The 24,217-nt window shown below is 39.8% G+C and overlaps 2 long non-coding RNA genes across 2 annotated transcripts in view; one reads left to right on the top strand and one right to left on the bottom strand.

Moving 5' to 3' along the window:
• The window catches only part of LOC126001994 (uncharacterized), a 148,123-nt gene extending 129,382 nt beyond the window's left edge, over positions 1-18,741 (bottom strand). Inside the window, exon 1 of the long non-coding RNA XR_007492885.1 lies at positions 18,701-18,741. This is a non-coding gene — a long non-coding RNA (uncharacterized LOC126001994). The remainder of the gene's footprint in view (positions 1-18,700) is intronic.
• LOC126001998 (uncharacterized) lies at positions 18,172-20,614 on the top strand. Its single transcript, XR_007492888.1, has 3 exons — positions 18,172-18,210; positions 19,942-19,993; positions 20,557-20,614. It is a non-coding gene; the product is annotated as an uncharacterized LOC126001998 (long non-coding RNA).
• The last annotated feature ends 3,603 nt before the right edge of the window (positions 20,615-24,217 follow it).

The following is a 24,217-nucleotide window of genomic DNA, read 5'->3' as shown; positions in this document are numbered from 1 at the left end:
AATAACACATCTGTCACATAAATTAATATAATTACCTGAATTTTGCTAGTTATATGGTGTCGCTGGCATTTAATTTTTAAATTCGCTTTATTTTATAACTGTGAATGTGCTATAAACTAGACACTCACTCCATGTTTGACTATATTTATGTAACATTATGACAAATATAATTAAGTCGCATTGAAACTAAGAATATTTTCCTCTGAAAGGGGCCTCCATATTTCACAACTGTGATGATGCTGTGCATATCTCATGAAATGCATAAGCAATAGACCATATGTTGGAAAAAAATAATTGTAATCCCACTCCACTGTATTTCACAAGAACAGCCCTGGTGATAGGACAGCAGAGTTCCACCATCTGAAGATACCAAAGAATGATCCTTGTCATGGGGTTTCCATTGAAACAAAATGTGCTGTATTTATGATCTTCTATCAAATCGAGACAATTTATCCAATTGCATTGTATGTCACCTATAAAATGGGGGCAAATAGGGACAATGGTTTGCATTGCGTGGTTTAGAAAGCACCAGAGAGCTCCATGTAAAGCATAAAGTAAAAAAATAATGTAAGTAACTTATATTTACTAAGCAGTTATTCACAAGCCAGGTACTTTGATTTTAGATACATATAATATTTTAGAGGCATAGACATGAAGGATAATTATAAGCAACATACTAGATGAAAATAGGTACCAGAATTTCTGTTTGGAAATGACGAATCTGAAGAGGTACAGACTCAATAAATTGTTCAAGTCGGCAGAGCAAGTAAGAGTCAGAGCCAAGGGCCTGATGACAGTTTAGAAGGCTGATCCAGTTCAATTCCTGGTATCTATCCCATATGGTTACCCAAGCACAACCAGAAATGAGCCCTGAGCACAAAGCCAGAAATAAGCCCTGAACAACCCCAATATAGCCACACAAAAAATGAGCAAAACAGATAATATCACCCAGGTTGGTTTTCTTCCTCTATGTGCAAAAATACTATTAATGGTATTCATGCTAGTATCATTATACTCATGGTAGAGCAGAATGAAGACACAAAGATGTTTCTTCTTTTGAAAAGAGCCACAAGACCAATTGTGTAGCGTGGCCTCAGGTATGAAGTCCCCAGAGTGGTCGAGCTTTCAGGAATGTCATTTTTCAATTGGCATTAGCTTCTCTAAGTAAGATTTGGGGCTTACAGTGCAACTTCACTTTCGAAAGATCTCGAAATCTAGGCCAACACCACTATAAATATCAATTCCTTCTCAGAATGTTCAGCTTTGCTATTCTGTCACTGTGGGTGAAAATTCTAAAGGAATCTAGACAAAGGCATGAGTTCTTGGTGCTTCCATTCTACCAAATTCGATGGAGAAGTGAAAAAGTGTAAACATTACAATATTGATGAACATAAGTCACAGAATGATTATGATTTCAAAGAGAAAACTTCCCCACCTCCAAACTTCACTATTCCTAACTTAGAATGCAGCACTAATGCAAATTCCTTGCGTATCATTGCTTCATTTTGGCTTCATTTTGGTTTGGCTTCATTTTTGAGACAAAAGTTGCTAGTACTGTACTAACAAGGCGCCTTCACTTCACTCTTTGAAGACATCCTACATGACTGTTAGAATTTCACTTCTGAAAAATACAAAAATATTAGAAGTGCTCTAGCTCTCACTTACCCTCAAATCCTGGACCTCTGGAATCATGAATGCATTGTAGCATACAGTAATTTTTTTTGGGGGGTGGATAGGAGGATACACCTGGTGTGATCACAGATTACCCCTAGCTCTGTATTCTGGAATCACTGCTGGCAGGGCTAAGACCCTAGGTGTTGCCAGGGATCTAATCTAGGTTGCTGTGTGCAAAACAAGCTTCATATCACTGGCCACTGGAGGAAAAAACCAATTTAAAGTCATTACAGGGAATAACTTCTTAGGAATTATAAAATGAACCCCGAGTTTATGATTCCCTAAAAATAATCTCTCCAGATTTGTTCTTTCCCTTTACACAGTTGCAAACTTTAAATTATTTTCTCTACACAAAACACTTTATTATCTGGACATGCTAAAACAGTAGATTTTTAAAAATACATAAACCCCTTTTAAAACCATGAAGAACATTACTACAGTGATTAAAAAAACAACCCCCAAAACAAAGACACTATTAAAACCATTTTTCAAAGTCTATAGCAAGTGTCTAGGGAAAATGATCATTAAAATATGACAAGTTATAAATAAAAGTGCAAAATTCTAAAATTAAAACTAATAGTATTAGTTGCCATCATAGTAATTGTAGCACTGGAATAAAGAGGTCTGTGCTACAGGCTGATCAAAGTTCATTCATTCTCAAACCGATGCAGAATCTGATGGTCCAAATTTTGGCTCTGTCTGGCTTTATTAGCAAATAAGAATAATGTGAAAATCTTAAGTTCTATCTACCTAATTTTTCTTATTTATAAATGGAAATAAGAGCAGCAACTACTTCACAGGTTCTTGTGAGAATTAAATGTGTGCACAATAATGCTTAGAACAGTATCTGGGACCTCATAAACATTAGAGGGCTAGTTATTTTCTTTAATAATTTCTTTACTTAGGCACCATGGTTACAAACATGTTTATAGTTGGGTTTCAGCCAAAAAATGCACACATCCCTTTACCAGTGCAACTTTCTGCTATCAATATCCCCCATTTCCCTCCTCACCCATCCTCTCTGCCTGTCATTGAGATAGGCATTGTATTTATCTCTTTATCATTGTCATGGTAGATGTTAGTGTAGTTAATTCTCTTTCTGGTAAGCTTCATATCATGGGCTAATTTTTTCAGCCCTTATCTCTATTGTCTCTGGGTATTATTACCATGCTGTCTTATTCTTCTTAAATCCGACAGATGAGTGAGATTATTCTGGGTCTATCTCTAGCCCTCTGACTTATTTCACTCAGCATAATAGTCTCCATGTCCATCCATGTATAAGCAAATTTCATGACTTCATTTTTTTCTAACAACTAAATAGTATTTAATTGTGTAGATGCACCAAGTTTCTTTAGCCAGTCATCTATCTATCAGGCATCTGAGTTGTTTTCAGATTCTGGCTATTATAAATAGTTTATGATGAACAGAGGAGTACAAAGGTCATTTTTGCATTCTGTTTTTGTGTCTCTAGGGTTTATCCCTATCTGGATCAAATGGGAACACAATATCCAGTTTTCAGAGGAATATCTGTATTGTTTTCAGGACATGTTGCACTAGACATCATTCTCACCAGAGTCAATGAGAATTTCTTTCTCCACATATCCATTAAGGCACTGGTTGTCCTTATTCTTTATGATTTGTGCCAATCTCTGGTGTGAGATGATAGCTTATTGTTTTCTTGTTTTTCATCTTCCTGATAATTAGTGATATGGAACATTTTTTTCATATGTCTTTTGGCCATCTGTATTTTTTCTTTGGAGAATGTCAGTTCATTTCTTCTTCCCAATTTTTTATCTTGTAAAGTTTTGTCAGTAACTTGTATATCTTAGATATTAGCCCCTTATATGATGGGTATTGGGTGAACAGTTTCTCCCATTCCATGGGTGACCTTTTTACCCTAGTCATGGTTTCCTTTGAAGTGCAGAAGCTTCTCAGTTTAATGTAGTCTCATTTGTTTATCTCTGCTTCCACTTGTTTGGACAGTGGTTTTTCCTCCTTGAAGGTGCCTTTCGTCTCAAGGTAATGAAGTATTCTGCCTATGTTTTCTTTTATATACCTTAGAGGTTCAGGTCTAATATCAAGGCCTTTAGTTCATTTTTATTTGACCTTTGTGCATGGTGTCAGACAGAGGTCTAAATTTGTTTTTCTGCATGTGGCTGACCAGTTGTCCCAACATTTTAAATTGTACTACAAAGCAATAATCTTTAAAACTGCATGATACTGGAATAAAGATGGACTCAGATCAATGTAATAGACATGGTTTTCAGAAAGTGACACCATACATACAATCAATCTTTGACAAAGGGGCAAAAAATGCAAAATAGAGCAAAGAAAGCTTCTTCAACAGGGCTAGTCATTATTAACACCATGAATATTTGCTTGAGAGAGAAGAAAACTAAGACATAAAAGTAAGTCACTTGTCTAAACTCACAGCTGTTAAATGTCAGTTGTGACATTTATGACAGCTGGGGTTTGAACACAAGACCATCAGACAATCCATATGCCAAATCATCTCCCAAAACCCCTGCTCAACTGCATATCGGTAGATGCTGTATTTTAGGGGAAATGGATAAGACAACTGGTATCAATGAAGTTACAGTTACTCTAAACCTCATAGTTCAGGCCTCTGGGCCAAATACCTCCCTAAAAGCTTAAATTTACACAAAACAACAGATGACCAGGTGGGGTCTAAAGTTCTAGTTCTATAGAGAAAACTATACATATAAATATTTTTACTTGGAACACAAATGCAAGATCACAAAAACAAAACAGGAAAAACTGTTTTAAATACCCTCAAGCAACAATTTTTCTGACCTCAGAATCACACACATATTTTTAAAAATGTACTGTCCTATAGCCCTCAAATTTTTCCCAATTCCCCACTGCTCAGTTCACTAAATTCTCTAACATATTGTCTCCAGCACATTTTCCAGTTGATATTATCAACTTCACTTACTAACTTGACCTTATTGTATATGTTTAGGAAGGAAAATATGTGTCCCAAGCTACACTTAAAACAAAGGAAAAAATCGCCAATTACAAAGATCAAGATAGCAATAAGTGTAATCTCCATTATCTTATCATTTTTTATGAGAATAGTAGCAAGGAAAGGTTGTCCTATTAGGTTTGATTAAGAGAAAAATTATTTTTTGCTAATTCCTTAATAGAATACCACAAGGAAGTTAATTTCTACAAGCAAGAATAAAATCTGAAAGTCATTGTTTTTCATTACATGCACTCAAATAGAAATAAATATGTGTATATAAAAAGAAACTCTTGTGAATTCTGCCTTCAGAGAAAATCTTCATGCAGCAATAGTTTTTGGTTTTGTTTGGGGCCACACCCAAGGATGTTGAGGGGTCATCCTGGCAGTATTGTGGTACCATATGGGATACCAGAAATAGTATGAGGTCATCCATTTGCAAGGCAAGAGCTCTACCTTCTATAGTATTGTTTCAGCCCCCATAAAAAATCAAAAGGCAAATTTTAAACAATGAAAGAGACTGGAAAGCTATTAGAGGGGGTGAGGCATGATATTGACCTTGATTCATTCTTCCCAATACCAATATAGTTCCCTGAGCATGACTAAGTGCAGCCTAGTGACCCCCTAAGTATTGCCAGGTGGGGCCCGAAAGGCCCGAGAGCCCCATATACACTATCTGAGATGGCCCAGGTAATCCTGGCACTGCAGGCCAGAGCAGCACTGCACCACACATCCTGGGACCTAACACTGAACTGGGGGTCTAGTTAGTCAAACATTCCTAGGAGAATCTTCTACTTTGAGAAGTCCTGCTCCCAATAAAAAAGGGTTCAAAGAAACAAACAAACATCTGTCATATGGCTATAAGGTTGTAGGAATTATACAAAGAAAGATCTGGTTGACTAAAAATGGTCATTTTTCCATATAAAGATCAAGTACTGTTTCTAAAAACTCAAACAGGGCCAAAAAGACAACTGAAGAATAAAATTGGTGACTCTAAAAATACCCACTAGAGATGATTTAATAGGCACATGAATTGCAGTTTATTCTGTTCCCATCAATAACTAAATGTACTGTTATGTTTGGATAGAGAAGTTGTTGAGCTCCTTTGTTCCTTTTTTTTTTTTTACCCTTTCTCCTCTCATTTAAAATGTGAAATTAACAGGACTTGCAGGACTCTAAAATTAGTGTAAGTTAGCATATCCCCTTACCAAGTTTTTCATTTATCTTGCATTATACCATACAGGAAATCATTTTCCTGTATCTACATAATCTCATATGTGAATGCAGTACCATTTGTCATACTTATATTTACTCCTCATATATGCATTGAGTTATACAGGTATGGTTTGAATCATGCCTTCTTAAAATATGTGCTAGCCTTAACTTCTAGTCTCTGTGAACATGACTTCAACTAGAAATTGGGTCTTTGAAAAGCTCAATCTAATTATTACATCATTGAAGTACACTGTAATCCAATAACCAAATTACAGAGGACAAACAACAGAGGAGGAGCAAGATGAAGATACAAGAAAAAACCCATCAGCAGGTCAAGAACCTCTTTGTCTACCAGAGTCTCTTATGGATTCTCCCTCATAACCCTCAAGGGTACCAGCCCTTCAGACATAGTGATCTTAGTGCTCAGGTCTATGACGCAAATTTCTGTTGTTCCAGTCACCTTCTTTAAGGTACTACGTAGGTCTCAGCAGCTCCATTTTTCAGCACTTGCCATGTGTTGTCTATAACAGATAGTTCACAAATTCCTGTAGCACATGCACGCGCACACACACACACACACACACATTATGGGAACTGAGATTTAAAAAATAAAAATACCCTACAATTCAAATAAAAGAAAAACACTCCCACTAAAAATTCTGGATTTTTTACTTTAGTTTTTTTATTTGTGCGCCATTTCCAGCAGTGCTCAGGTCTTACTTGGAGACTTAGCTCTGCCTCAAAGACCACTCCTGGGGTCTCTGATACATGAAGGACCATGTATCAAACCCAGGTCGAAAACATGCAAAGAAATCTCTTGACCTACTCTACTATCTTTCCAGCCCCAAACACATAAAGTATTAAAAAGTCTTTTACTTGTTTCAAACACATTTTTTGGTGCTTTAGTTCATGTACCCACCTACAATCAGACTGAATGAAATAGAACATGTTGATTTTGTTCTTTTTACTGACAAGAAGTTGAATGTTTGAACCCAGTGTCACCAGCAGGCATGCAAGAGCCAGTTTTAATGCCAACTCTTTTCTAGAGAAAATGAATATAACTCCAACTATTTTTAACTAGAGCAACAGTAGCACTTGAAAGTAGTGTGTCTAAAAGTGACTTGAGGAAATCAGGCAAAATACTATTCATAGATGGAATAGCAGGAGGCACTGAGGAATTAGGGCAAGACAGAAGAAATCAGAGAAAAGTATTAAAAAAATAACAATTGAACTGGACTTGTTTGGAGGAAGAGCTGGAAAGAGACTAATAAAGAGTGAAAAGCATCATGATGAATAGAAATAATATGGCGGAGAGTAAGTGGAAAGTTTAAATAAACCTGGGAGGAAACTTGTCAATGGACTGATTGGAAAAGTTCAGAGAAGGTTGAATGGGTTCAAATAGGAAAAAGGCCCCCCAATACAAGTTGTTAAACACAAGTAGTTAAAAAGAGTTTTGTTCAGAGCAAACTGACATTATGACTGGTACCAACATGAGGCTTTTAAAAACTGGTCTATAAAGGAGAGACAATATAATAAATCTATTTAGAAGCTTTAATTTAAAGCTTTCCTTACCTTGGTATCCTTTACTATTAGGTTTTTTCTTTTAAAACATTGTGATTTACAAAGTTATTCATAGTTAAATTTTAGATATACAATGTTTCAGCATTAATCTCACTACCAGTGTCAACCTCCCTCCACCAATATTCCCAGAGTCCAGCTTATACCTCCTAAACCTATTTAATGAATAAAAGAAAATTCTAGCTTTTTCCCAAGAAAAATTGCTGTTATCCTAAAACATTTTTAATCTAACTTCACTGCCACTTCCCAGTATACACACACAACAACCTGTTTCATTCTATTATTTCCACCTGGATTCATGCAGCAAATACCTCAACTAGTCCTACATCTCTACTTTCCTACATCTACCCATTATCATTCTAATGATCCCAGCCCAGAGGAATTATCCAAACATATTTTATGGGACCATCAGCCCTTACTTAAAAAACATTTATCTACTTTCCTCAGAATAAAGATAAAATTCTTGGGCAGAGATAGCTCAAAGGGCTGGAATATATACTTTTGAGAACATCATGAGGCTGCTCTAATCCTCTCAAATTGAGCTGGGAACAGCCCCAAGTACTGCAGGGTGTGCCCTTCCAAAGAGGGGGTGAAGAGATAATGGTTAAATGGCATGCCTTGCATGTAGTTAACCCAGTTTAGCTCCCTGGCACCACATGAGCTGTCGAGCATTGTTGAGTGCAACTCTAAAGCACACTGCATATGCTGATAATCACTCCCTCCTCCACCAAAAAAAGTTCAGCACTCTAAAGCACACTGCATATGGCTGATAATCACTCCCTCCTCCACCAAAAAAAGTTCAAATTCTTAGTGTGGCGAGGCCTGCTCAGACTGGGTGTCTAAGCATCCCATTTCCCTCACTCTCCCATTGAGTCTCTGCAGTTATTGATTTTCCTCTGTCCCTTTCATCACAGTGCCAATGCTCCAACTTCCCTCTACAATATGGAAAGCTCTTTCTGCAATTGCCACTCACATTCTCCTTCTCAGGATCCACCTCATGTGAGCTGAGCTCCTATTATATAAGTCCACAGAGCCATATTGCTCTATCAGAGCATGTACCTGTTTGTCATTATTCAATGATACCATGTTTGCTCCTATGATTAAAAAAATTGCTGCTGGATCTGGAGCAATAGCACAGTAGTAGGGCATTTGCCTTGCAAGCAGCCTACCAAGGAGGACCTGGATTCAATCCTCAGCATCCCATATGGTCTCCTGAGCTTGGCAGGAGCGATTTCTGAGCACAGAACCAGGAGTAACTCCTGAGGGCTGCTGGGCGTGGCCCAAAAACCAAAAAAAAAAAAATGCTCCTAAAATAAAAACTGTAGATTATATAGTACTAACTATCCAATAGTCATAGACAGGAATAGCACTTGGTTCATGTTTGAGATCTAAAGTGAAGGTTTATTAAAGAACTAACAAATCATACCCACTTGAAGCTCAAAGTCAATGTCAAATCACAAATACTAACTTTCCATAAATACTGAAGTAAAACTGAGACAAAAGCATTAATGAAACTTACAATTTCTATATAGGTTTAATATATAGGTTTATATAGGTTTCACAATACCTATAAAGGACATGTCATTAACACGGGGGTGGGGGGGGTGAGTGGGGAGACGAGCAATTCAAACTCTGAACCAGCACTGACATTCTGAAGAGTATGTTGGGGGAGGAAGATATATCATGAAAAAAAAAAAAAAAATATATATATATATATATATATATATATATATATATATATATATATATATATACTGAGCTAGATAAAATCTAGCTCCAGCACTGTACTGAAACTAGTTAGGACATGGGTGATGATGGGCATCAGGTGAAAAGTTACATCTTTCTAACTTATCTCATTAACAAACTCTGACTCATCAGTCTCATTGGAAACATTAGTCTCTGCAAAGAAACTTTCCTTTTCTTTGGTATATATATATATATATGTATATATATATATATATGTATGTATGTATGTATGTATATATAAACACCAAAAGTCCTTAGTCTCCTGGAAAATGTTTTTAGAGACATTGCACAATGGTCGATTAGGCATATAGTAATAGCAAAGGAAGGTGAGGACTGGGGAGAAAACAGCACATAACAGAAAGCACCCACTTAACTGCTGAATAAAGTTACTCATGTGGGACCTGAGAAAATATACAAAGGAAAAAGTTTCTTGAACCACAGGAAATCACAGGTTAAAGGTCAAGTCCTAATGTAGCCCTCAGTGTTACTGCTTTAATTCGCTAACACTAAGATCTATTCACTAAATTCTCCTGGGGGCTGGGAGCTTGGGAGGGGTTTGTAAAGAATATGTCTAAAAGTTTGTTTTTTCCTTCTTTCTGGCTTCTTTTAAAATAGGATGCAAAATGGATGTGCCAGGAAAACAATCTAAAGTCATTTCCTTTCATTTGAACCCATCAGTGACTCATGCAATAAACAGCAAGTCTCCTGGGTTTGTCTCAAGGACACTTCAGTTTACACAGCACACTCTGGTTTAACTGGAGCCAATTTTCCAGGGAGGAATTACCACGCCTTGCCAGAGAGAAAGGCAGGCTCAAAACTGGTGACAATTCTGATTTTCAAAAGTACAATGGACAATGACTGACTCTGACTGCATGCTTTGTCTATAAAGTGAAGGTAGGCACAAGGAAATGTAAGTTGGGATAAAAATGAGGATATCTCAGTTTCCCATACTTAGCAGGAAATACTTCCCTTTTCAACCCTCTTACAAACTCCAGCACTCTGCTATGCTGAAGTGCAGTGCATTCTGCAAAAGATTCCTCAGACAGAGTCAATCACTGTTTGCAGTTTTTCACAGGCCAAGATAGGGAAAGCCTCAACCATCTTCCTGGGCTAGAAAACAATCCTCATAGGCAAAATAAACAAATAAATAAATAAAAAAAATTTAAAATGATACAATATATAATTATAGATGTATTTATATGGATGTGGATATATCAACAACCTAAAAATGTCTGTGAGCCACTGGCAGAGCCTATAGGCCCTAAAGAGATCAGCAAATGCAAAATAATGCCCAGAACTACAAAGCAAACACTTCTTTCAGAATTTTTATCTGGAGATGTTGAGGTTGCCTAATCCAGTTTGGCAACTACGAATATGCAGAAAAAACACTGTTAATCACAGTGCAATTACTCACCATGCTAGTTTAGTTGCGAAGAAGAAAACCCTTAAAACATTCACACTTCAGGACTCTTCCGCTTGACTCTCAGCACTCACTTCTTTGCAATTTGGATAGATTTTAAAAAATGTTTGGTCACACCCTGCTATGTATATTCAGGGGTTCCTCCTGGCTCTATAATCAGGGACCATTTCTGATGGGGCTTGGGCTATCATATAGAGTGCCAGGGATCAAACCTGTATGCACCCACATGCAAAGCCAGTTTCTTAATCTATTGCTCCAGCTTTTTCCTTACAATTTTGAATCTTTTGTCCCACCGTTAACTTCGTTTTTGTTTTGTGAGTCCAGTTTGATACAAGACCCCATGACACTAGCAGAGAATTATACTTGTCTTTATCTGCTACAAGGATTATGGTAAACGGAAGCAAAAGGGGGAAAAAATGAAGCACCGGGCACAATTGACTTCATTGGATTTAGGAGGACAGAAGAAAACGTATAGGAGATAAGCAAGTTGTGCTATCCCTAGAAAACTTATGTTTTTCCAATCACAATGTAATAGACATGGATTTAAAAAAGAAGCGAGGAAGCACTTATGCAGTCACATATCACTAATAGAAAGTTCAGTTGGTTTCTTTGCATTGGTACAAGCCCTAAAGGCACAAGAACTTGGCTCTTCCAGAAACACATTGAGGAACTAAAGGTTTACTGATGCAATAAGTAGTGTAAACAAGAGATATACCTACAAACCTACGCATATTTCCTTTAGAAGGCTCCAGTTACAAAAAGTAATTACCATGCTACTCCAAAAGTAACCTAGATAAAGCTGAGAGAGTTTAGGAAAGTACAGGTGCTTACTAGTATGGCCAGAGTCACTCCTGACCACAGAGCCAGGAATAGTCACTGAGCATCATGGGTGTATTCTAAACCTTAACTCCTCTCTTTTTAGTTTTTCACTTAAACCAAATGTTTTAAATTTGGTTTTTGGGCCACACCAGGTGATACTCAGGGATTATTATTATTACTGGCTCTGCAGTCAGAAATTACTCTTGGCAGGCTCGGGACACGATATGGAATGCTAGGGATCAACCCAGAACAGCCACATGCAAGGCAAGTTCCCTAACCTAACTCACTATACCATCTCTTCATATATATAGGAGTCATTCATATTTATTATATAGGAGTCATTCATATTTAAGAAAACAGTATTTGCTTTGAATTATGATGATAAAATGCAAAGTTTTGAGACTCAGCTGTGTATTTCTAGATGTGCTGCCTCAGATGAAACAAATTACTTCTCTAAAACTCTGTTCTCTGCATGAAAAGGAATCTAATAGTGGCTAGTTTTGTTTTGTTTTGTTTTGAAATTTTTTGGTATATAGTCACAGTGAAATTACAAAGGCATTCATATTTTGTTTCATGCATACAATGATTCAAAACCTATCCCTTCCCCTGTGTCCCCCTCTCTCCACCAATACCCCGGCCTGACACTCATATTCCTCCCACCTGTATGTTTTTACCAGAAGTGCTTTTAATTAATATAAATTTTTGCACTGTGGTTTACAGTAATGTTGCTGATAAGGTTTCATACATAAAAATTTACCAACCTTCAGCATCCTCCTGAAAAAAATCTTCTTTCTTTGTTTTGGGGCCACACCCTGCAGTGCTCAGGAGTTACTCCTGGCTCTGAGTTCAGTAATCATATTTTGCAAGGCAAATGCTCTACCCACTATAATATCTCTCCAGCCCTGAAAAACTATCTTTTTAAAAGGTTTTTCTCAAGAGAGCTCTTAGCAAGCTTTGGACTATGGACATAAGGGAATTAACAAAGATGCTCAACCTTGAAAATGTTCCTGGCAGGACATTTAGGGTTGAGTGACTCTCTGAGTGGAGCCCTAGCAGCACAGTGCCATTCTCAAACTATTTATCCCTAGGACAAGCATCTCTAGGGGTAGCCCCAGACACTCTGAGTACTGTCCAAATAAAAATGTTTCCAAAAATCAGTTTCATAAAGCAAACTAATTCTAGTTTTTATAAAAGGAAATGTTTTCCCGGTACATGAAAATGAAAGTGGGGACAAATGAGACAGTACAGTGTTCAGGGTGCATGCCTTGCAAGTGGTCAACCTGGAGTCCTACCACGACAGAGTGCAGAGCCAGCAATAACCACTGAGCCCTGCCAGGTATGGCCTCCAAACCAAACCAAACAAAAATAAGAAAATTTAAATTGGAGGGAGGGAAGTGGTGCTGAGACTTACAAGAAAGTGCTTACGGGGCATTACTTCTAGCTCTGTGCTGGGAGGTGCTCAAGGAACCATGTGATGTGAGGGATGCACTGGGGTCAGCTGCCTGCAATGCTAGTGTATTCAACCCTGTCCCACCTCCCCATTACACAAAAAGACGTTCATCAGATGTGAATTTTTGGAGGGGGCTTTTTAGCCATGGAAACAGCAGGAGAAACTAGATTTTTTTCCATCACAGTATCTAGCTTCACCTCTTCAGCTTGGCTATGCTTGGATTGAAAATGCACAGCTAGAATCTTGGTCCTTTGCTAAGTTCCTCCCCAGCTGGGGAGTTCCTTCTTTCTCCTTCACTTTCCAATAAATTTTTCTATCTTCTAACAAAGAAAATATACAGCTAATAATGTCCCCCACTAATAATGTGACAGAGCATGGACAGAAACAGTAAATCTTGACTTTCCAAGACTCTGCTAGACCAAGTCCACCTTGAAATGAATTTTCCACAAAGGTCAAGGAAACACATCTATGGCTTTAATTTCCCCTCACTTTGGAGGGTGTCACTGAAAGCTGTGCATAGAAGTGCTACTGTGCATGTATGTGTGTGTGTGTGTGTGTGTGTGTGTGTTTCTCTTTTTAAGCTCTCTGCATTTGTCCCATTTGCAGATCCTGTTCCAAACAAGCTCCACCACCCTCTGTAAGAGCTCAGACTAGATTGAGCCCACGCAGTCCATAGCTTGGGGCTGGAGCTGTTCCAGAAGTTCACTACTACCCTTGGGCTTTTGTGCTTTTGCTTTAAGCACCGTTAACAGATAAAGCTGCAGACAGTGCTCAGAGTTCAGTCTCCTTTGGGCACTTGCGTTGAGTTCCCAGTCATGCCTGCCTTTGAGAAATGCCACTCTTTACCTGGGACTTCTGTTGCCCATGGCCTAGTCAGCCCTCTCCAAACTGTCACTGAAAATTTTTCTCCCTTTCCCCCAATCCAGATTACCCCCAAAAACTATGCAGATTATCCAAGTGCAATGATCGCTTTGTAAGCCCCACTTTGATGCTGTCCAAATGAACACCTGCCTACCAACTGTACTCATCTGATAACACGAAAATTCTGAAGCTTTGAACCGCAATGTCCAAGAGCACTTTCTGCAAAACTGAGAATGTTATCTCTCTGCTTTTGAGCCTTCAGAGTATACCTGAAGTGCATACCTCTGTTGCACTTGAAATGGTCAGGTAGGACTGAGGAATTACAATTTTGAAATATTTTATTTTCATCAAAATTAAGCAATGTAGTTAGTGGCTTTAAAGAACTGCACAGGGTCTGAAATGCTGGTCTAGTCAAAAACTGACTAATAAGCATGCCTGGGCTTCCAGAATGCTGGGAGAAGAAAAAAGGTCAGAATTCATGCTCTGCAACAAAGGGCTACACAAAAACAGCAGGACAAATATAAGCGTGGTTGCCTTCAGCCTCTTCACTGCATGGAAAAGATATCTTAAAAAAAATATTTTAAAGGTAGATGATGTCTATACGTTCAATGATTTGCCTTCTAGCAGGGAACCAGAGCTCAAAGCACCTAATCTCTAAGAGTAAATAGCCTCTTAGCTTCCCTTCCTTCTGCCATGCAATGTCTCTGAAAAGAATCTGCAAAGAAGATAGTCAATGTCTCTGTTCACCAGAAAGGCAGAAACTTGAGTCAGTCCTACTTGGAGAACTATCTCCCGGCTACAGAAGAATTTTCTGTCTTTTTCAGAACCACTCACCTCTCTCCAACTAGAAGACATTCTAGTAATGCTTCATTCTTTCTGGAGATATTGCAATGGCTTCCTATATACCTGTGCTACTTCCTTATAGCTGTCTCCATATATTCCCTTGACATGGCCAAAAAGTACCCACTACACACAAATAAAACCATGCTTCTCATGCTTCCATTTTTTCTATGATCCACTAGTGTTAAAAATAACCCAAACTTCCCTAGGAAATTCCACTCTGGTTTCTCTTCACATGCTTTCCTTTCACCACACTCAGTTTCCTCATGCCCTAAAAGGCAGAGTGGTGGCAACAGGTTGAATTCCAACAACAAATGTTTCTAGTTTGAACCCACAAAATTATCTCAAAGCATTTGAGTCGTTTCAGCTTTGAGAAGAGCTCACATATATAAAATACAAACTTTAGGGCCATAGCTACCGTACAGTGATTAGGGCTGGGTTCAATCTTCGGCATCCCATATGCTCCCTCAAGCACTACCAGCCCCTTACCATCTCATCCTGTCTACTTCTGATACTCTTGCTTTGTTCCCATCACTGCATGCATCATATGACAGTTTAACTTTCTATGGCAAGTTTGTGTCCCTTCCCAGGTCATGACATAGAGCATGGCTAGAACATCAATGCATTTGACTTGCTTAAAGAAAGGCCCAGCACAGGAAGAGCTCAAGAAATGTTTGCTGATGAAATTAGTTAATCAAAAATTAGCTGAGAAATGGCCATGCTAATCCAAAATGTTTGTGACACTTGAGTACTGTTTATCTATTTATTTATCTATGTATTTGGACCTCTGAACTTTCTACATTCCATTTCTCCCACCCCCACCCCCCAAAAATACTTGAAGTAACTACTTGAAGAGTAGGATAATAGGTATGTGTTAAATAAGCAATGTGACAAGCAATTTACATAGATAATTTTAATCTTTATAATGCTGAACTAGGTACTTCAGGGATCTTTATTGTAGAGACTATAAGGACTTGAACGGTTAAGTAGCTGGTCCCACATGAAATAATTCCTGGAGAGGACACAGTGGAGGCCAAAACCAAAATTCTTCCCTAAACACAACTAACAGATGTGAGATATTTAGTGAATGATGAGGATAACCCAGGATCACCCAGAAACTGGAAGAGGCACAATACTGCTTATTAGGCAACAGAAAACAGTTTTGTCTCTCACTATCTTGCTCCACCTTAGGGGAGATGAAATTCTTACATTCCAGGCAGTGCAGTGAGCTATGAGAGAAAGAAAATGAAACTTCCTCTAATAGACTTGACACCACTTCCAGTCTATTTCACTGCCCCGGCTACCAAGTTATCTGTATGATTTAAGCAGGGAGGCAAGTTCTTATACATGTGAAGTTTTCTGGCTTGATAGACTAGTTTTCAGGACAGAGCCAAAAACCTTTCATCTCATTTCACAGATAGGAAAAAAAGCTATTGAGCAAAAAGTCCCAGGACAAAATAAACTTTACAGCTCCAAGATTTCTCCTCAAACTGCAGAGTGACATTGAACGAAGCTGCCAAAGCTTAATACTGGTATATAAGACTAAGGAAACTCTACACATCGCCAGCAGCTGGTGGATGGATTCCTTTGAGAAGCAGAAGAATCGAGCTGCCAATGGTTTATAGCAAAGCTGGCCTAGTCAGGAAGGGAATAGGCTAGCAGCCAGATCTCAGGTGAAATTCTTGCCATCCTTTGCTTTAAGCCAAGTGTTTAAAAAATAATTAAAGCAAATCAAAACAAAACACTCACTAAGAATGTTGAAACATTTTTTTTAATTAAAGCTATTCAGATTCAAGTGCGAACTTTAAGAACAAATTAGGGGTCATGAGATAGTGTAGCAGGTAGGGCATTAGCCTTGCATGTGACTGACCTGGGTTCTATCCCTGGCACTGCATACAGTTCTCTGAGCTCCATCAAGTGGAAAAAAATCAATTTCTCCCTATCTTCCTCCCTCCTTCTCTCTCCCTTTCTCTATATCTCTCTATATCTCTGTCTCCTCTCTCTGTCTCTCCATCTCTCTCCCTCTCTCTTTTCTCTCTCTCTTTTACCCACATACACTTTTTCACTCTCTCTTCTCTAGGTATTACAATTTCCTTTTCAAGAGGCTGGGGATAAAAATGTATATGGGTATCATAAATTGACTAATTGCCTAAAGTTAAAGTTTAAATTTTTCTAGTTTTTAATATTTAACTACCACATCCATATATGTTAGCATCCATTTCCAAGCATTCATTCTAAGAATACAGGAAGCATGCTATTTTCATAGATGTCTCCTATTTTATCAAACTGTAACATTTGACATTCTCAGAAGACACTAGCTAACCCTCACATATATATATATGTATATATATATATATTCCAATCTATTAAAGAGAGTCACTAAATGATCTAAATGAGCCTTTGATAAAGTTCACTTGACATGATTCTACCTGCTATGTGTATGTGTAGATCTTAGAAAACATTTGCTATTCAAAACTCCTTTAGGACAAGAATCCCCCCCCCCATATTTTAAAGCACACCATTCTGTTGAACAACACAAAAAATCATTTATTAACTCAGGAATGTAAACTGCCATCTATTCTATCAAGTCTAAAGTTGTCTTTCTGGGGCCAGAGAATTAGTACAACAGTTAGGGAGATACCTGGCAGAAAGCTGACCTAGATTCCATCTCCTGCATCCCAGGTGGTCCTGAGAGCCCTCCAGGAAGTGATCCCTGAACACAGAGTCAGGAGCAATTCCTGAGCACAGCCTCTGTGGTCCAACCCCTCATCCCCAACAAAGTTGGCTTTTTTTTTTTTTGTCCTTTTGCCTTTTTTCATAAAGTCACTCAAATGGAACCAACAAGTTTTTACATATTGCTAGCATGAACTGAACATTCACGAAGGTACTAGTACATGCTCGCTTGGGTTTAAACTAAAGTCTAAAATACTTGAACTTCATGAAAACTAGAAGTTTTCCTGAATCAGTCAAGGGAGCAAAAAATTCTCAAGTTTGCACTGAGGGAGGAAATGGTCAAGTCTAAAAGCAAAACAAACAAACAAACAAACAAACAAAAAAACAGTTGTCATTGTTCCCATTGATCTTGGGCTATTTTTAAAGCTTCAGGAGGGTAGAGGGGACTTTCTAGATCCAGAAACAAGAGACTTTTTTACATTCCAACCCTGACAAGGGGCATGTTACCTAGAGACACAATCATACTACAGTGGACCCTGGGCCCTTTCTCAGATTAAAACACACACGCACACACACACACACACACACACACACACACATTGGGGAGACACAAACTGGACAGACACACACACTGGACAGACACACACTGGGGACACACAAATTGGGGACACACACACACACTGGACACACACACTGGACACACACACTGGAGACACACACACTGGACACACAGACACTGGACACACACACACACACACACACACACAGCAAGGCTTCATTCATCTCGAGCTTCGACAGCACGACCCTGAGCGGTGGGACAGAGCAAGCAAGCAGACGCGCGCCGGGCGGAGCCTTCACAAAAGGTCCAGACTAGAGACAAGGGCCCCCAAAGCCCAAAGCCACGGACCGGGAGCAGAACTTAAGTCACGATTCCACAACACACCGACTGGGGTGAGCCGGGGGAGTGGATTCTGCAAGCCACACCGGCGATCACCGCTAAGCAGGGGCCGAGCCGGAGACTGTCAAAGGGGGGGGGGGGGTCCCCTCCCGCTTCGCCTGTACACGGGGGTGCGCCCAAAAGTGTCAAGCTCGGGGGGGGGGGGTCAAGCCGCGGGGGGAGACTCAGTTGCTAGGACCAAGAGTTCCCAGAGTTGGGGGAGCGGGCCGCCAAGACCCGGACAGGGCTGCGGACGAGGGAAGTGCGGGGACTGGGGTGGGGGGGACAGTGCGGACCCCCGACACCGTGTACCCCCCCAGCCGGGCCCAGGGTGGCGCGAATGCCCCCCGGGGGGGTCTGGGGACGCGTGCGGGGTCTGCTCCAGCCCCGGGGGTCCCCCGATCGCTGCGGGGAAACCGACAACCGCCCGGGGACCCGCCCCGGCCCGAGAGGAGAGGAGATCCGAGCGGGCGAGCCCGGGCCCGGCCCCCGCCTGGCACCAACCTGCGCGGCCGCGGGCGCAGTCCGGGACGGAAGCCGGAGCCTGCGGGGCGGAGGCGGGCGGAGTCGGCGGGAGGCTCCGCTCCTGGGCCGGGCTTCCCGGCCCCTTCCCCGCCCCTTCCCGCCCGCCCGCCCGAGCCTCGGGGTGCCGCCGGGCCACGCGCGCGGCTCCCCGCTCGCTGCCCAGACACGGGTCCCAGGACTGGCCCCCCACCACCTCCTCTCCCGCTTTCCGCTCTCCCCGCTGAGCCACACCCCCGGGGTGCGGATCTTAGGGTTCCCTGGACCAAAGGCCAGGTGGTTGGGCGTGAGGGGTGCTTTTCTGGAAAGTTGCTTGGTTGCACCTTGTAGGGGGACCTTTGGGGGTGACGCTGGGTTGGATTTGGAGATGATTCCTTCTTGCGGATATTAGGGTCCCCTGGGTCCAAAGGCCAGGTGATCGGGGGTGAGGGGTGCTTTTCTGGAAAGTTGCGGGGGTTGCACCATGCAGGGGGCCTTTGTGGGGTAACGCTGGGTTGGGCTGGAATGGAGAGGAGAGCAAGTTGGAAGAGGCTGGGCTGGAGTTGGATTTGGAGATGAATCCCCCTTCCCACTCCTCCAGAAAAGCAAAGGTTGAAAGGGGGTGGGGAGCACCTGTCTATCTATCCCCCAAAGTGAGCTCCAGAAATTACTGCTGAATTTAGTATGCACTGGTCTGCCTCCTGCTGCCCCTGGTACTTGCTCCTCCGTAAGAGGGAAACCCCACCTGGAGGGAGGGTTCCTGGACCACAACCAAGAAATCAGGGATGAGGATTTCATGAGGGGTGACAATGAGAGTGAAGGATGACAATGACAATTGGTTGTCAAAGACCAGATGAGGAAATTGGACACTCAGCCCAGGGGCTGCTGCTGTGTGAAGGATCCCTCCTCCCCCTGGTCATTAAGGAGCACTTGGGGTCCTCCACTTATGCAGGCAGCCACCAAGGACCTAGAGGGGAAGGGAACGGTAACTGAGCAAGCCAGAAGCCTACGGCTGGGAGATTAGGACAATTCCTGATTTTTTTGTTTTGTTTTGTTTTCCAACTCTGCCTTTTGTGCCAAGATCATTTTAATCCCGGAGCTAACCAGAGGACAAAGTATTTTTCTTTGGCCTGGCTCTGCACTTTAGGAGAGCCATTCTCAAACCACCACCCACCCACCCACCCCCATGTTCCCAAACCACCAAAATTTTTATTATGGTGAAATTCACCTTCTCTTTATTTAAGCTGCTGCTCCAGAGGCTTGGGCGAAGAGGTCATAAGCAACAGAAGAGCCTTGGTGAGTCAAGAGTTACTATTCTTTCTGTCTCTAGACAGAACCTCAGTCATTAACTGGATATGCTTCCTGAATATTCTAATCTCTCTGTATATAATAGTTACTTTAATTTATATTATTATATTATATATTATATAAATTATATATATTAATTTAATATAATTATATATCATAATTAAATATTATATTAACAATTATGGGGGAAGTTATTTGTTATTTTGAGCCACAAGGAGTGTCCAACCAACTCCATGCTCAGGGATCACTCCTGGTGGGGCTCAGAAGACCTTCTGGAGTACCAGGGATTAACTCAAATAGATCTTGTGCAAGATATCCCCTGTGCTATCTCCAACCCCATATATTGGGAAAAGGAAAAATGAGGGAGGGAGTGCAAATCAGCATCAATTAAGGGATAAAAGGTTAAGGATTGTTTCCCCTTAGAAAAAAATATTTGCAGCTAAAAAAGGGTGGGTGAGCTGAATTGTTTTCAGGCCGCAATACAGATGGAACTCTCCTTGTCCACCACAAACCTCACCTATTTTAATGTCTTCCTCTTGTTGTCTAACCAGGATGGCCAGTTCTCCGGAAGTGTGGGAGACATCTGATACTCTGCTAGGATTTGTCGAGTGTTTGTCAGCAGTTTGTCTTTGAAAAGAGTGACAATTTTGTGCGGAAGTGATAGAGTAATGGAAGATCTATGAAGAATGAATCTTTTCTGCACTTCTATTTTTAGCGGTTTTAATAGGTTATTGCTTATCACTGTGATAAGCAATATCACAGTGGCTGAGCGGAACTTATCCTGAATGACTGGAGCAACTAACTGTACAGGTTTACTCACTTCCCTGGAAAGAAATAGAAATGCACTCTTCTTCATTGCACAGCACCTCAAATATGACCCAAAGCACTCATTCTTGGCTGAGAACACAAGATTATGTTGAAATACTAGACTACATTCCAAACTAGTAATGTCAAATAATCCAATTGGCTTATACATGTGCAGAGCAAGAGAAAATATTAATTTCAATTTACAAGCCATGAAAAAAGCACCTTGTGGGCCATTTAATGAATAGTTCTGTGCTAAAGTAATATATGCTTGTACTTTCACAAATAAAATTTCCCCTGAAATATAGACATCTGCCAGGAGTCAATTATTTTTGCATAGCATGGGCTATAAAAGCACATAAAAGAAATAATGTACTACATTGCTTATTTGAAAGTGATCAGGACTACGCATCTCCATGCTGGCATGTCTTTTAATTTCATGCTATTAAGAAAAAACTATAGGAGTATGAAATAGTGAATTTTTTTCTTCCTGGAGTATTAATTCAATTACCTATCATGGTACAGACAGAAGGAAAAATTTTTCCCCATTAACTGCAGAAACACTATGGGATTATTTCCTTGTTTACCTCTACTAACTGCCATTGAGGAAACTTGTGTACAGGAAGTTTCTTCTGAAAACAATAGGAACACTATACTCAAGTCAGCTCCAGAAAGGTTAGACAAAATCAAGGCTAGAAATGGCACTCTACGCATTTAAATTACCAGCTCAATGAAGGTAGGCTCTTAAGAATTTATGCATCAAGTTGTCTTTAAAATTTGAAAAATACAATAGAGGTAGCTAGAATAAGGCATGCTTCCTAGATACAGTAAAACATGCAAACTCTTTATTTTTCCTTCAGACAAACTCCCCCTTTTCCCTTTCACTGTGTGATACACACATAAATAAAAAAGCAAAATATTTTGCAGAGTGATCTGCCAGGTTAAGCACACAGGACCCTCTAGAATAACTCTCATTACTTTCTCCTGTGACACTTTAAAATAGACTAGAAAAAAACATTCTGGTGAGGAATATTTTAATAGCTTCCCAGAGGGTAGAATGTATTATCATTACAGTACAAAGGGCATCATTCATTTTTAATTCTTAACTCCACAGGTGTTCCATGCCCAGGCCATGGTTGACACTTAGCAGGTCTAATTATGATTCATCTATCCCAAATTCCCCCAGAACTGTTCCCACTAATTTCACAGAATCCCTTTATTTCAGAGGCAAAAACTACATTTCAGACCTAGTAGCTAGACAGAGTGATTCGCCATTCTGACTGCACATTAGAATCATCTAGGGAGCTTTAAAAATCTTGATGCCTCAACCCTGCCTCAGACCAAAGAAGCAAGATTCTAGGGGTGAGTGAGTGGATAGGTGTCCATTTAATTCCCACAGTAGTTTTCATGTGCATGCACCATGGCAATTGAGAACATAAACACACAAAAAAAGCAAAAACAAAAGCATTTTTTTTAACTTTGCTAGTTCATATGAACTAATCTACCTTTTAGTTGCAGACTTAACTTTTTATTCGATCAAGAAAGTTGTTAATTACTTCAATACGGCAAGTTTTTGCCATACCAAATAGTCCTCTGTCTACCTAGATTTCTGTCAAGCAAGACTGGCTCACAATAAAAAATTCACGATTTACCCTCATTTGGGGGGGATTGTTATTAGAATCAGAACTGTGGTACACAAAAAAAAATTGAATATTATAAATCATATTCCCTCAAGTAATCCCCTTGAGCTCTAAGCCATTATCCAATTTAGCAGTTAAAAAAGTTGCATGCTATAATTAATTCTTTCTATAAAATCCAAGGTTTAGAAGCAAAATAATTACAAGGACAGCCAGGATCATCAATTTTATGTAGATTCAGTGCTAATAAAGAACCAAATACTTGATTCTGAAAAAGGAATGCTAAAATGCTACAATTTCACCTAAATCTTTAATATTGTAATATGTTTGAAGACTGAAAATCATCTGATGTCAAAAATACTTGCTACATGATAGATTTGGTATATACATAGGTACATATTAATATATACATGTATATAGAACTTAGACTTAAGACATATATTTCCCTCATTTTTTATGTTTTTGGTTTTGGGGCCCCACTGGTGGTGATAGGAACTTACTCCTGGCTCTGTATTCAGGAATTACACCTGGTGAGGCTCAGGGAAACATATGTGGTAGCTGGGATGCAACTCAGGTCAGGTCAGGTGCATGCAAAGCAAAGCTATACCTGCTGTATAGGTACAAAGAGCCCTACCTTCAGCCTCCTCATTTAATACAATTTAATATGATAAAAAAATAGAATATGGTGAAATGCTTGGGGGTATAGAAAGAAAATCACCTGATAGGAAATAATTAAAAGTTCTATAGTGAATAGTATTTGGTATGTCGTTTAAAGTCTAAATAAACACTGTTTTTCTCCACTTCCTTATGTAGAGTTAACTAGCAGTAAGAAGTTAGCATGGCAGAAGTGAAGGCAAGAATAGCTACTGAAACACCAGAAACATTGATATCAATGTTTGTTTTGTTTTGTTTTGGGACCACACCCAGAGGCGCTCAGGGGTTACTTCTGGCTCTGTGCTCAGAAATTGCTCCTGGCAGCCTCAGGAGATGAATGGGGTACCAGGCTTCAAAACTGGGTCCATCCTCGGTCAGCTATGTGCAAAGCAAATGCACTCCTGCTGTGCTATCAGTCTTGCCCCAAAATCAATGTTTTCAACACTTCTGTACAAGCTCTGATTAAAAAAAGGAGAACAAATACAGTTAATTCCTCATCAGATGAACTATTTTCATCTTGAGCGAAGAGAAAGAGTCCCTTGTACTCTTTGGACTTCAGTTTTGTCCATCCGAATAAAGCAAATATTTCCACGAGCCTGATTGTCTGCGAGCTGTAAAGTAAAAAAATATACAAAAGTTATTGTATTTAAAGCTAAAATTTAAATTTTTTTCTTTATTTTCTTTATTTATTTTGTGTGTGTGTGTGTGTGTGTGGTTTTTGGATCACACCCAGCAGTGCTCAGGGGTTACCCCTGGCTTTACCCTCAGAAATCGCTCCTGACAGGCTCAGGAGATCATGCAGGATGCCGGGATTCAAACCACCATCTTTCTGCATGCAAGGCAAATGCCCTACCTCCATGCTATCTTTCCCGCTGCTAAAATTTAAATCTTTGTTAAAAATATTTGTGTGTATATCAATTTTGTTGAACTTTTAAAATATATTTTCTGTATATTTCAAAATAATCTGGAATGATCTTATTGTTAGAATTGTGATCAATGTTATTTTTGAAAGGCATAATTTGTGTCCTTTGTTATCACATTCTGTCTCTTCAATGACTTGAAAATCTGAAGATGAAATATACTTGTTATACAATCATTTTCTTTCTCATCACATCTG

Source organism: Suncus etruscus, chromosome 2 (genome assembly GCF_024139225.1).
Source record: "Suncus etruscus isolate mSunEtr1 chromosome 2, mSunEtr1.pri.cur, whole genome shotgun sequence".
In the NCBI taxonomy this organism is placed as follows: domain Eukaryota; kingdom Metazoa; phylum Chordata; class Mammalia; order Eulipotyphla; family Soricidae; genus Suncus; species Suncus etruscus.
The sequence above is the reverse complement of the archived record's forward strand: the minus strand, read 5'-3'. Positions and strand labels throughout refer to the sequence as shown.